Here is a 14268-nt window from a genome sequence, read left to right on the forward strand (position 1 = left end):
AGACTACATTGGAGTTGTGTGGGCCACTGTTCAAATTGCTCAAGTGACTAAAAACACCTGTAACAGGTCTATCAAATACTTTGATGAATGTAACATTTTGCCCTACAGTATTGCTAGAAATAGCTAATGACAAAGGACTATAATAGCATATACAGGAAAAACAAACTTTTAAGTTCACACTAGGAACTTTGACCCTCAATGAATCAGAGAGTGAAAGTACGTCATGTGATCTACATTAGGTCTATGCAATGCTTTGGTCGCTGATTCAATTCGGAGGAGATTTGGCCCAATTCGGTTGCCGAACCTCTGAATCCAGATTGAATCAGAAGACCCATTAATCTTTCTGAATCAAATCAGAAGCCTCCAATTCAATTTGGAGAGATTCAATGATTTGGCCATAGTCACAGCTTTATATGTTTTTATTATATCCCTCGAGGTACCAGGCATGGCTCATGAAGGTTGAGATGGTGGGGCAATGGAGCATTACACGGGAGTGTGGGGGGATCCCTAGCATCCACTTCCAGGTCCACTTGTAGACACCTGGTACCTTGAGGTATGTAGAAAAAATGTAGGGCTGTGTCTATAGCCGAATCGCTGATTCTCCTAATCAGAATCGAATTGGCACAGTGATCCAAATCAGCGAATCAAATCCCTGTCCCCCAAATTGGGCTGAATCCGAATCAAATATGGCTTGCTTCGCACACCCCTAATCTACATATCCAACCACAACAGCTCAGATTTTATTCATTGATCACCAAAATTTTCTGGATAAATTATTAGATGAATAATTTTGGAAAATGAGTAAATTATAAAATTTCAAGTTCTTGCCAGTTTATGAATAAAAACAAAATTAAATTCTTGAGACAAACTTTTAGCTGCATTTTAATCACTCAACTCTCCAGTTCAGTGGTTTACAGCTGATAGTAAAAGTAAATTTGTATTAAAACACTTACCTAATCACACTTACATAATCTGTTTAAATATCCTGAGATTGGAGGAAGCCATGGTTATATTAATATTGTATATTCAGAAAATAAAAGACTAGACAGAATGCCCTAGAGAGAGAAATTTGCAATGAATAATTCCTTAAGAATTATATGTTCAAATTAGATCAATTAAACCCTGAGGTGCTTCATCTCCTTTCAAGTCTAAATGTTAATATGGGGAAAAGTACAAAGAAAAAAATTGGCTGGATGAAAAATGCAATGAGTTCTACTCTGAAGGGTCTCAAAATTGTACAGAGATAGTCTTGTTAAACAGTCTGTGTGTGTTGTCCCCATTCATTTGTGGTTAAGCAAGCCAGGCCCCTTCTTACTTGTTACATGACAATCTGGTGAAGTAAACTACTGCTTAGTGCTTACAAAACTTATGCATTTCTGATTTAGTTAGCCTTTAAGGTGTAAGTCTATCATGCCTTCAGTTCTGTATATGGAAAATGGACCTGGGACATAGCATATGGAAAGAATTTAGATTTTTTTCTTACTGAACTTTGATGGAATAATTGCTGTTTCTTCCTTGTATGCTGTTAGTTGCCTTATCTCTCTCTCTGACCTAGGCAATTACAGGCTTTTTAGCTTGACTTCATTAATATGTAATGTCTTTGAACAGATACTGAAAGAAAGAATGCTACTTCCATTTATTTAGCATATTGTTACTCCCAAAGATATGGTAGTAAATGAAAAAGCTAACATGGGTTCATCTGAAGAAGATTGTGTCAGACCTTAATATATCCTTCTCTGATAAGATAATAGACTTATTTGATAAGTTTCTATATTGCCCTTAATTTAAACAGTGCTTTTGATACCATTCCTCATGGGATATTACTGGCTGAACTGGAAAGGATGAGGATCAGTGATGCAGTCATGGGGTGCATAAGAAGCTGGCTGAAAGGGAGACTATATAATAAATCACACAGAAAGGTGAGTTTTCTTACTGGACAGATGTTGCTAGTGATGTTCCTCAGAGTTGCCTCTTACAATCTGTCCTCTGTAGCATCTTTAATACTGACCTTGGTAGTGGAACTAGATGTGTGCTCTTGAAATTTGCTGGGAAGCATTGTCAATATGGAAGAGAACCAGATTATTATATTGGAAGATTTAAATAATCTTGTGGAATATGGAGTATTTGAAATTAAATGAAGTTTAATAGTATGAAGTGCAAAGTCATAAACTTAGGCACCAATAACAAGGATGTGGGCAATAAAATGGGGACAGATAGTCTAGAGACAATTGAGAGAATGAGAGATCTGCGTATATTGGTGGGTTGTAGGAAAACTGTAAGTCACCAGTGTGATGCAACTGTGAAAGGGGATAATGCAGTCCCAAGAGCCTTCTCTATGTGTGCTGTGGGGGGGTGGCTTTAATTGGAATTAAAGTGGCTCTAATTAAAGTGCCCACAGCATCATGTGTATTCAACATCCCATGCTTCAAGACGGCATTTGATGAGCTTTAATTAAAGTGTCTCTGGCACCATTTTGAAATGCAAGGACACTGAATACATGTGATGCTGAAGCTGCTGGATTGCACTAATTAGCATACTCCAGCAGACTCGCAGTAGACTCTATTAATAGAGTCTGTTGAGATGCAAAATAATTAGCATGCATCAGAGCAAAGGTCTGTCACATGTATAGGTGCCCAAGGTGTATTAATTATATGTTCAATAAAGGCCAAGAATTACTAGTGCCATGGTACAAGGCATTAGTAAAACCCCATTGTTGTCCCCAGGATTCCTTTTACCAGAGACCCCCAAAGATTGACACGGCCCCTCATCCAATTTGGTATCAAGTGAACTTTTATTAGTATCCCGTAAGCTTATTACAAGTTTTATTTCTTGTAATACGACCTGGCAAGTGGTTCCTTCAAATGCTACAGCAGCAACTTTCAGTGGTACTGGCCTCAGATCCTCTGCTGGGTGTGCGGGATGTTAGTTTCTGGATTCCTTGTTACTCAAAGCAAGAATTCCAAGGTTGCTTCTGTTGCCCCAGGTTGACAACAGAAACACGCGCGGTCTCTTTGTTTGTCCACTACTTTTGTAACTTTCTCATCTCAAACTGTCCAATCCTTAAGTTTCTTACCTCATCTTTTTAGATAAGGTACTCCAATCCTATTCTGTTTTTGGTTTCCTTTCCTTCTAGGAAAACTACTGTACCTGGTTAGCCCACCATACCAACCACAGCACTCACTTTTCCTAGTGCCTTATGGCACTCTGTACAATTTAATTGCTTAGTTCCAGGAAGGCCTAAAGTTATGCTAAGAGCCCAAGCATAACTCAGTTTGCCCATTACACCCATTTAAAATATTGTTTACAGTTCTGGTCACCAATGTTTAATTCCAGTTTTTTAGACTGGAATGGTTTTAAAGAAGGACCACTAAGGTAGTTAAGAGAACTGAGAAATCATCTTATGAAAGAAGACTAAAGGAGCATGTTTTGCTTAGTTTAATAGAACAGAAATTGAGATGGGATGCCACTTTACAAAAACCTCACAGGTGCAAGCAGAGACAATGGCAGTGGCTCTGCCATTGCGACATCCTCCAGCTGTTAGCATGGGTCTCTTAATCTGCCTCCTCTCTCTTACTGCCCTTCTTTCAAGCCCACCTTCCCTAGTGACCTCACCTGGAAGCTGGCCTGTTTGCTGTTCCTTGGCCACAAAGAGTTCTTCTTTTTCTGCTTCTTCACACTAAGCTGAAAGGCTCCCCACACAAAGACTGGGGCAGCAAACTGCTTGCCATGTTTGCTGCCCCTGTTCACTGGCTCTCTGGTCATTTGAGGAGTCTCCTTTTTTACTTTGCTGGGCCTGGACTGGCTCTGCCCCTTCATTAGGGCTTCTGTCAGGCACAGGCAGCAATCACGCAGCAATCAGCAATCTCTCAGCTATCAACACCCCCAGCTTTTCAGAGCACTCACCGCAAACACACACAGGCCACCAGACAAACCTCAGAAAGCCAAAGACACAGGCAGCTCTGGATCACTTACCTTCCCTGGGCAGGATCTAGTATATGGTGCTTAGATTCTCTTCCTCTTCCCCTTCCTTCTCTTGCTTCCAGCAAACTGCCTGCAAAACTGCTTGCCTTGTTTGCTGCCCCTGTTCATAGTTCGATTCCAATAATCTTGCCCAGGCTCTTGAAACTGCTGGGGTGACAACACAATCACATTATAATCTAAGCATTCATTTTGCTCTTGTATTCTTATCTCATATGATAGTTTTCCAATATGTATAAATCAGTTGCATTATATATAATAAATGCAATGCATAAATATATTACATTTATATTTTCACATATATTGAAAATAAAATGATAAAATATTTTTTCTAATTGGAAAAGTCTATTGAAATCAACACTATCCCATGAAATACTTGATCAAACTGTTTTTCTACAAACTCCAGGATGAACTTTTCCAGGATGAACTTTTCATTAAAGAATTTAATATCCTTTGTTTATCAATCCATTTCTCTCCTAAAGAAAATTTCAGTCTTTTCCAGTCTTTCCTGATATGCGAGAAATTGTGACACTGTGAAATTACTACCAAATCATCTACTGGGTTCAATGAGTCCAGTATCAATTTAGTCTCCTAGCTATTTCTCACTTGCATGTGTTTGTTTATTTGCCATCCTTTAGTTTGGATGCTAAATGACCCAGGCTTTTTTCCCTGACAATCACAAACACTAACATTTCAGATCAAGGTTGCCCTTTATTTCATTACTGATGAAGTTTGAGCTTTGAATGTGTATTTGTTTAGTTCATTGATGCCCGCAGGGATTTCACATAAAAACAGACTAGACCTCTGGAAATTTCATGAAAATAAATGAAAAGCCTAACTCAACATGTTTGCATCTTTTCTTGCTGAATTCAGTCAGAACCACTCCAGGAGAAATGATTTCTCTCTTCTTCCTGCTAGAAGCTTCTGGGTAGAGAATCAAAGTCAGTAAGTTACATTGTGGGAGTGGGTCACGAAGGCTACCTTAGTCACTCTGAGTACTCCAAAACGTGCCAGAAATTTTGAACAGCTTCATTTTCAATTTACAAGGCAGAATAAAATGAACAAGTAAGAGAAAGAAACATGAGAGCTTCTTGGAAAATTTCCAGCAATGATTTTTCTACCACAGAATGTGGCTCATTAAAAGTTATTATTTTTCAGGAACAGATCTAAATATAAATATAGGAATTAATACACTTAAGTGTAATGTGCTTAGTGTTGTCCAGACTGGGTTTTTTTCCTCCAGCATAACAACATCGTCAAGGTGGAAGATGTGATCTTTTTACACTTCTGGTAAACATAGTTAGGCTAGCAACATTTTATAGAGTAGAGCAGACCTGTGAAACAAAGACACATTATTGTGAAATTCTGCAGGTTTTATGGCTTAACTTTTAGCAGAAGTGGGAAATGCCTAAAGTGTTCAGAAATTGGACGTAAGCCTATATCAAAATTAAAAAGCCATAAGCATAATACAGTAAAGACTGTACAAAGTCTTGCTCCTATGTTTCATAGTGTCACAGAACTCTAAGTGGTAAACATCTAACTGATGCCCATTAAGAGGTCACAGAGAACAGGTGAAATACCATATAGTGGTAGTTGGAGGAATTAAATTAAAAGCTGACAGGCTGCAATCTTCTTTTCAGTCAGTAAAAATAGGCTGCTAGTAACAAAGAATAAGTTGGAGAGAGCAAGATAGCTTGAATTATTAACCAAAGCAGTACGCAGAGGCAACCTGAGCAAGGTGCAGAGCCTGGGCTAAATCAGCCTATGGGGTCCTGCTCCAGTCCCATGGGCCCCAGACCTGAAAAAGCTGCTGCTGCCATTGGCAGCAGAGGAAAGGAGGGTGGTTAGCGAGTGGCTGGACATGGAGCCACCACTCCACCCAGCTCTGCACCGCTGCTGCTCCACCCAACACTGTGGGGCCCTCAAAGAGCACAGCACCCCAATAAGCCAAGCCCCTCCCCCCTCCCCCCCGGGGATGGGCCTGGCAGTAGGACAGCATCAGTCAAAAACAAAAGTGATGCAAGCAGAATTAAAGTACAGGAACACCAGTGTATCAGTATTTGCAAAAGCCGAACACTTCTTTTTGAGACTGATACTGCAGTCAGGAGGTATTTTGAGAGCTCAGTGCGGGAGCAATTGGCATCCTTCATTCTATGCTTGATTGGTCTTATGTAGAATAAAGAAATTTTTTTTTTCTTGAGTTTCGAGTTACATAAAAAACAGCCTTTAGATCAGTTATGTTTAAATTAGTATCAAAGAGACTTAAACCTAAGACCTAAAACCCAAACTCCTTTTCATTACTGAAAATTTTATGAAAAGTAATGATAAATTAGTACAAGTTACACAGTATTCTAAGAGTTATAAGTTTTCCCCTGTCCTGATGATAAAGCCAAATCTCTCTCATTATTATTTTTTAAAGCTATGATCTAATGAAAGCTGAAGTTTTGGCAATAATGCAGGAATTGCTAGTTGAATTTCTGTAGACTAAGTTACTTAGGAGGCTAGATTATTAGATGATTATGATGTTCCCCTCTTACTGTAAAGCAAACTTGCTCTATGGCAGTGGTTCTTAACCTTGTTTAGATTCCCAGTATCCCTCTATAACTCCTGTGAATTGAGTGGCACCCCACTGAATTAACTAATTTATTGAAGCACTTAACTCCTGGCAGAGGGGTGGGATGGGGGGAAGGGAAGTGGGGAGGAAGCAGGCACTTAGCTTCTCACACAGTGGTGGGCTAGCAAAGACAAACATGAGCTTAATTTTGTTGCACTGGAGCCAGGCAGAGATGAGCTGGCACTTACCTCCGTAAGGGCCAGGCAGAAAAGAGGAAATGATTTTCTCCTTGCATTCTGCAGCACCCTCAAAAAGATCTTTCAACATGCCATGGCACCCCAGCTGAGAACATTTGCTCCTATGGTGCTATCTCATGAAACCAGGAGTTCACGAGAGTCAAGCTCTCAGAGTTTTCACAGTAGTGCTGTATATTCTTTCCCTCCCATAGTTAAGTGGCAGTTCACACTGCATATTCATACTTAGGTTTAGTTTACAAATCCCTTTCACTTTAAAACTGACTTCTTCTAAATATCCATAAATCCTAGTTCTCTCCCTTCAAAAACCTATTAACAAAAATATTTACCAAAAAAAATCCTCCTATGACGTGTGTTAAACTTTACATATGTTTTAAAACTTTTTTGTTGGAGACAGTGATGCTTTAAAATATGCTTGAGAGCAGGCCAGGCTGAGATATAAAACATGATTTGACAGTTGAAAAGTGTCCTGGTGACAATAAGTCAACATGGACTTATAAGAAAATAGGGCTGGGAAGAACATCATGGTTAGGGACAGAAATTACACAGAAACTAGTGTAAGTGATTGGAAACTGGTTCAAATCTATAAGAACAGAAGTTCAGTGTACATAAACTGCTTTCAAAATGGCCAAAACCGGTTTAAGATAAACCTGGATGGATGCAGTATCCAGCTTAACTGATTTAGGATAAATCAGTTTATTGAACTTCTGTCCCAGATCCCCTCCAGAAGTTAACTAACAATCCCCCAGCAGCCCAAAATGCTTTGCACCTATCCCACTAGGCCTCTCCTTGGTGGGTGGGCTAGCCTTGGCCCAAGCTGTCTGCTCCAGCCCAATAGGGAGGCGTGCCCTAGTGCCAACCCGGCTTTTGCCCTGAGTCATTGCAGTCATGTGGCTACATTTCCAAATGTCTGTTCACTTGTTTATTGATTCAATCTATATGGATTAACCTGCTAAGATTGAACTGATTCAGCCTTGGGCTTCTTGAGTGTCTGTACTTAGCCCCTAATGTCGTCTACTGGATGACCTGCTCGACTGGGCTTTAAACAAAGCCCGCCACGGGATGGGTGAATAACTGCCAGTGCAAGCCCACTAGGCAACTACTGCATAACCAGCAGGTTAAGGCACCCAAGGGAATCCACACCTACCACAGCCTTGGAATAGTTTCCACCTGGGAGTGCAAGGAAGCCTAGGGCTTCCAATGGGACACTTATATGTCTGTACACCAAAGACAGGAGCTTGAGGAACAAACAGGAGGAACTGGTCCTCCTGCTAAACAACAAAGACAATGATCTCATAGGCATAACAGAGACCTGGTGGGACTCCACTTATGACTGGGCCACAAGTATAGATGGCTATACCCTGTACAGGAGAGATCGTGCAAATACAATGGGTGGGGGTATAGCTCTCTATGTCAAGGAAAGCTACACATCCGTGCAAATTGACATTGGCAACCAGGGAAGACAACTGGAGCCCCTCTGAGTTAAAATATGTGGGAAACGTGTCACAGGGGACATCATGGTAGGAGTCTACTACAGACCTCCTAACCAGAAACAAGAGCTAGAACAGGAATTTGCCAGGGAACTGGCTGAAGCTACGCACTCTTGGTGCATGGCTGTCATTGGAGACTTTAACTACCTGGATATCCCATGGAAGAGCACTTGGCCAAATCTGATTGATTGCAAAGCTTCCTCGCATGTGTGGATGAGTTCTACCTGACTCAAGAAATCTATGGGCTGACAAGAGGTAAAGCATTGCTGGGCCTGGTACTAGCCAAAGGGGATGATCTAGTCAGTGACCTAAGAATCGATGGAAAGCTGGGTGATAGTGACCACAAGCTGATCACCTTTACTATCTATCACAAAGCTGGCAAGTCAGTCAGCAATGCAGAAATCCTCAACTTTAGGAAAGCTGACTTTGACAAGCTCAGGAGACTTGTTGTCAAGGCCCTAAGGGACCATGACTTGACAGGAAGAGGAGTCCTAGTGGAGCAGTTGCTCCTCAAGGGAACGATCCTGATGGCACAAGGGTTTTCTGTCCCATCTTGGAGGAAGGGTAGTAACCCCTTTGGCTCAGCAGGGAACTTGAGGACAACCTTCACCTAAAAAGAGAGACTTATAAAGGATGGGAGGCTGGAATTACCACCAAGGAGGAGTACTCAGCACTGGTCCATGCCTGCAGGGAGTGGGCCAGGAAAGCCAAGGCTGCAACAAAACTCCATCTGGCTTCACATATCAATGATAATAAAAGGTTGTTTTTCAGATATGTCCTTATTCAGGGAGTCAGAAAAAAAAGCAAGGGTAACATTGGACCCCTGCTGAACCAAATGGGACAACTGATAATCAACACCCAGGAAAAAGCCAACCTGCTTAATGGGTACTTTGCATCAGTCTTTCATCAGCCCAAAGGGACCACCCTGCCTAGCATGATGTGGGACGGCCAGGGTGAGGGCGTATTTATACCCAGCATCAGTGAAGACCTTGTAAAGGAACACCTTGAGAGGCTGGACATCTTCAAGTCAGCTGGTTGTGACAGGTTACACCCTAGAGCAGTGCTTCTCAAAGTGGTGGTCCGTGGACCAGTGCTGGTCTGCAAGCCACTGGTCGCCGGTCTGCAGCAAGTTGCCAGGAAAGAAAGAAATATATTTGCCAGTCTGCAGCGAGTTGCCAGGAAAGAAAGAAATATATTTTCAAAAGCATAACATTGATATGTCGTAGCGCCACAGTTCATATGTTCCAACACTCCAGGTGACGTCACGTCGTGCGAGGTGAGGAAAGAGAAAGAAACAGCCGGTCGTGCATTTGTGTAGCGCTGTTACACACAGTTGCTGCCACCGGCTGAACTGGGCACCGGTCCTTGGCCCACTGGAAAAAATATTGCCGGTCTGCCACATCAGATAGTTTGAGAAGCACTGCCCTAAAGTACTCAAGGAGCTGGCATAGCCCAACCATTGGCAAAAATATTCGAAAACTCATGGCACTTAGGTGAAGTACCTGAAAACTGGAAGAAGACCAATGTGGTACCCATCTTCAAGAAAAGGCAGAAGGTAGATCCTGGAATTACAGGCCAATCAGCTTGACTTCAATCCCCAGTAAGATTCTGGAGAAAATTATCAAAGAAACTCTTCTCGATAAGTTGGCTGATGGCAACATCCTGAGGGACAGCCAGCACAGATTTCTCATGGGTATGTCTTGCCTGACCAATTTCATCTCCTTCTATGACCAGGTGACATATCACCTGGACACAGGAGAAGAGATTAGCATCATATATCTGGCTTCAAAAAAGCCTTTGATCTGGTGTCCCATGATCTCTTCATGGAAAAATTGGCCAACTATGGCCTTGGCTACACCACAGTCCGATGGCTGGGAAATTGGCTCTGAGGTCAGACCCAGAGAGTAGTAGTCAATGGAAGCGAATCGTTACGGCACTCTGTGACCAGTGGTGTCCCCCAAGTCTCTGTACTTGGACCAGTTCTCTTTAACATCTATATCAATGATGTGGACGTTAGTGTCAGAAACACACTGGCCAGGTTCGCCAAGGACACTAAACTTTGGGACATAGCACCCACACTGAGACAAAAAGAAATGAAAAGCTCTAGAACTCTTGGTTCAGAGATGATATCTTTTATTGGACAAACTAAAAAATTGCAAAAAAAAATCTATTTCTGCAAACTTTTGGGCACACGGTCCTTTCCTCAAGCTCAGGGAAAATTAAGATGGTAAACAGTCCTGAAAGGCAGAAAATAAACAGTTAGATCAGTGGTTTTCAGTTGTTTTCGCCTCAAAGCACCCCTCCATAATTGTTCTGAATTTAGAACCTAGTTCAGTGATTTTTCAACCAGGGAAAAGTTATGGAGCGGGCCCTTGAGGTCTGAAAGTTTGAGAGCCACTGTACTAATGCTTTCAGAATTGCTCACATTAGTGGCAAAGATACACCTTTACCACTACTTAGCCTACTTAGAGGGTCTAAACTATTGTTACTACTTGTGATATAAGAAAGAGAGAATCAGGTGCTTGAAATGGAAGAAATACAATCCTTTACTCATACATTGCACAAATGTTACGTGTGAATAACTGAGAAATGGTAAATATGCACCCCTATTGCCATCTTCTTACAGATGTACTCTTTAGCGTATGACTGTACTTTTAAGACAGTTAATATTTACATGAGCATTTTCATACACACCATGATGGAAGCTAGACATGCATAAAAGCTGTTGTTAGGAACTAGCATGAGCGAATCTACAGTAATATCAGTCAGTACTTGCCACATTTTTCTCCCAGAGATACAAACAATTATGGTGAGATAGCTGAAGGAGAGTTTAGACTTAGAATAACAACACATTGTAACTGAGATCTGTTGGGAAATGCTGAGTTTTTTTATTAATAACATTTCTTTTTCATCACCCTATTAAGAACAAAATCCCTGTATGTAATTCAATTGGGAAAAAAATAAGAAGTAAAAATAATATTGCTAATTTAATTCACAGAAGGAAGCTGCAAAAACTTTTAAACCACTATAAATGGCAATGACTTCCAAAATCTGTGATCATGAATGATAGCACCTAATTCAGTATTCACCAGTTTACATCTCATGTGATTAGCCGCTCTCTGTCATTTAGATCATCATTCTGACACAGTCAAATTCCTTTTATGCTGAAAGCTAAATACTGCTTTGGGTGATTAAATGAAAGCTGGTATAAATCCTTTTAGTTGTATTCCCCTCCCTCTTTCATTGTTGCTTTTTAACTGGTAATTTAAAATCCTGCTTCATTCCCCATTTTTTCTTTGAACATCAGCCAATATAAAGTCACTCATCATGGAGACTGACACTATTTCATAAAATTGTCAGTGGTTATTAATTTATAGATGATTTGTAAGACAAATGGAAAGGCCAGATAAACCTCATTTCCTTTGGCATATTGTGTTCTTTCACTGGGACATAGATATTGCTAATCGCTGTTTAAAATTGCCCAAGCGTTTTTATTCATTGGTAATTACCATTTTTAAATTAGACACTATATCAGTAAGATGTAATAAAACGCTATTGCACCCCGACTTAGATGCATTACAGGACTTGAAAGCAATATCCTTCATGTTTATCAGGATGTCTCTAGAAAGTTGTGTGTTGAAAGGGCACCAAGGAACGTCTTACGGGAATCTTTTCTGGAAAGACATAATTCTGAAAGGATTAAATATTGTTTTTTACTTAAAGGGATCTTCATTTCCATCCCAGTTCTTGTTTCAATCTTGCCCTCCCATGGTTACCAAAAACACTATGCTTTAGAGGTACCACCTAATTAAACCAAGTGATGCATCTAAATTGTGTTAATTTAGAAGTTGTATTCCTTGCAACGCACCTTGTTAATTCAGCTTAAATTACTTCTAATTTATGGTTTTAATTTTGGATTCTCTCCGTTCAGATTCAAGGGTCTGCTAGATCCTATGGGGTTTATATGAGCTTATTTCATGAACACTAGGCAGTTCAAAGCTCACTGAGCTTGAAATTTAGTGTTGGTTACTTGTAATTGAATTTTCTCGAGTCTGGGAGCTACAGGACTGGTTATGGTAATTACACCTGGTGCACAAGGAAAGAAGAATAGGAAAATGAGACATGTAGTCAGCTTCTTTTATTCTGCAAATGGAACTGACTTTTCAATAAAAGGATGCTGTATTTTGCCTGAAGGTGTGGGATATGGGATCTGACATTCTCCCACCGCTTTTCAGTGTGTTCATAATTATCAGTGTGAAACAAATGGGGTGGAATACAGTATCAAAACCTGTATGAGGTAGCAATTCAAGAAGTCTAAGCAATTAGAAGACTTCTGGTATGTTATCTTTATCACATGCTTCATTAAATACTAATTAAAATGAACTTTCCTAGAACCCTACCTCTGAAAGACCATTTCCCTCCCCCTCCTACCCCTAAAACTGTCCAATGCTTTCTGTTTACCATCTCTTGCCTACTTACTACCTCTTTGCCCCCAGCAACCACCACAGAGACTGTGACAATCATCTCCTTTTTGCAATGTTCGGTGTCAGGTACAGGGAATACAGCAGAAGAAGAATACCTGCTGAGCTTCTCTGCTGTGATAAGATTACAGTCCTAGGTAAAGACTGGGGTGCAATATGCCTAACCATCAGGGGATTCAGCTTTTTTGGCAATATTTTCTTCTCGATCTAAAAGTATTAAAAAGACCAGCATGCGGTCAGGCTATAAACAGCAGACTGGATAAAACAAAAATTAAACCTACCTTCACCTAAAGCAAAGCTCATCAAATCCCAGAGTATCTGTGAAATTTCAAAACCGTCATTAAAGAGCAAAAATAATCACTTAACTGCTACGGTGATGATGACAGTAGTTTAAAGATGCAGATAGTTGCATCTATCCATACTTCCGCATCTTTGGGATTGGAAGCAGAAAAGCTGCACCTGTAATTTTGACAACTAGAGCACTAAGGAGTTGTTACAGAATGTTTTATTCTTCAAACTTCTGGACCAAAGAGGATTGTATAAATTAGATTTGGATTTGATAGGGGTTGGAAGTATAAGATACTTTTGTTTTAATTTAACTGACATGTAAAAGTATGAGATTCTCAGGTCCTTGACCACCTGACATTAACCCATGAATATATTTTTGATTTGCAGTTTTTAAACTCTTGTGCCATATATCACTACACACACAGGAAACGCATATTAAGTTGCACTTTTATCAAAGGAGCCTCTCACTGTTGCCCTTCCAGAAGGACCTGAAATGCATCAAAAAAGCCATTACCATCATGTAACTAAAATGATACAATGAGCCAGATTTTCAAAGTATTTCATAAAATCACATTTCAGAATTCTTAGTATTGTTTGCAAAGAAGTGACATACTGATCTTGTGTAGTACAGTGGGCAGTTTTGCTAAGGAAGAGACTATAGGTTGCTGTGAAAGCAAATGAAAGTTTGTTCACTCAGCTATTGTCTCATTTTCAGCATGTATGTGCTGCTGTAGATAGATAAATACCATATTAACCTGAATCAAAGAGATCTTTAAATTTAAGGCAACTATATATGGAAAACTATAAATGTGTTATAATCTAATTAGTGGAAGGTTGTTAAATTCTAACCCCCACCTCACAACTTCTGTGACAGGAAAACCAGTGGTGGGGGAAGAGGGTTAGGTGCCAGATTCCTACCCCTTACTCTTGCCTCTTGCCCATTCTGCCTGTCGTCCTGCCCCTTTGCCTCACCATGCCTTTTGCCTTTCCCCCCACCCTCATCTGCCCCCCTTGCTACTTGCCCCCTGCTGCCAGTCCCCCTACCATATGCCCCCTGCTGCATGCTCCTCCATGCCTGTGCCTGCCCCCTGCACTTCCACCCCTTGCCTCTGCACCTATGTGTTGCACAAAGGCGGTTCATTTCCCTGGAGGCAACGCAGAGATCACAGGCACACAGACATCAGTCGGCACAAAAGGATGTATTTGTTTGCAAACAAAGGTCA

At 40.7% G+C, this 14268-nt stretch overlaps 1 long non-coding RNA gene across 1 annotated transcript in view; it reads right to left on the minus strand.

Moving 5' to 3' along the window:
* Positions 1-2712: 2712 nt before the first annotated feature.
* The window catches only part of LOC109320762, a 22066-nt gene continuing 10510 nt past the window's right edge, over positions 2713-14268 (minus strand). Inside the window, exons 2-3 of the long non-coding RNA XR_002103860.1 lie at positions 13901-13907; positions 2713-2968 (exon numbers count right to left, since the gene is read on the minus strand). This is a non-coding gene — a long non-coding RNA (uncharacterized LOC109320762). The remainder of the gene's footprint in view (positions 2969-13900; positions 13908-14268) is intronic.

The sequence above is a fragment of the Crocodylus porosus genome, unplaced genomic scaffold, assembly GCF_001723895.1.
Source record: "Crocodylus porosus isolate Cpor-Errol unplaced genomic scaffold, CroPor_comp1, whole genome shotgun sequence".
Lineage (NCBI taxonomy): Eukaryota > Metazoa > Chordata > Crocodylia > Crocodylidae > Crocodylus > Crocodylus porosus.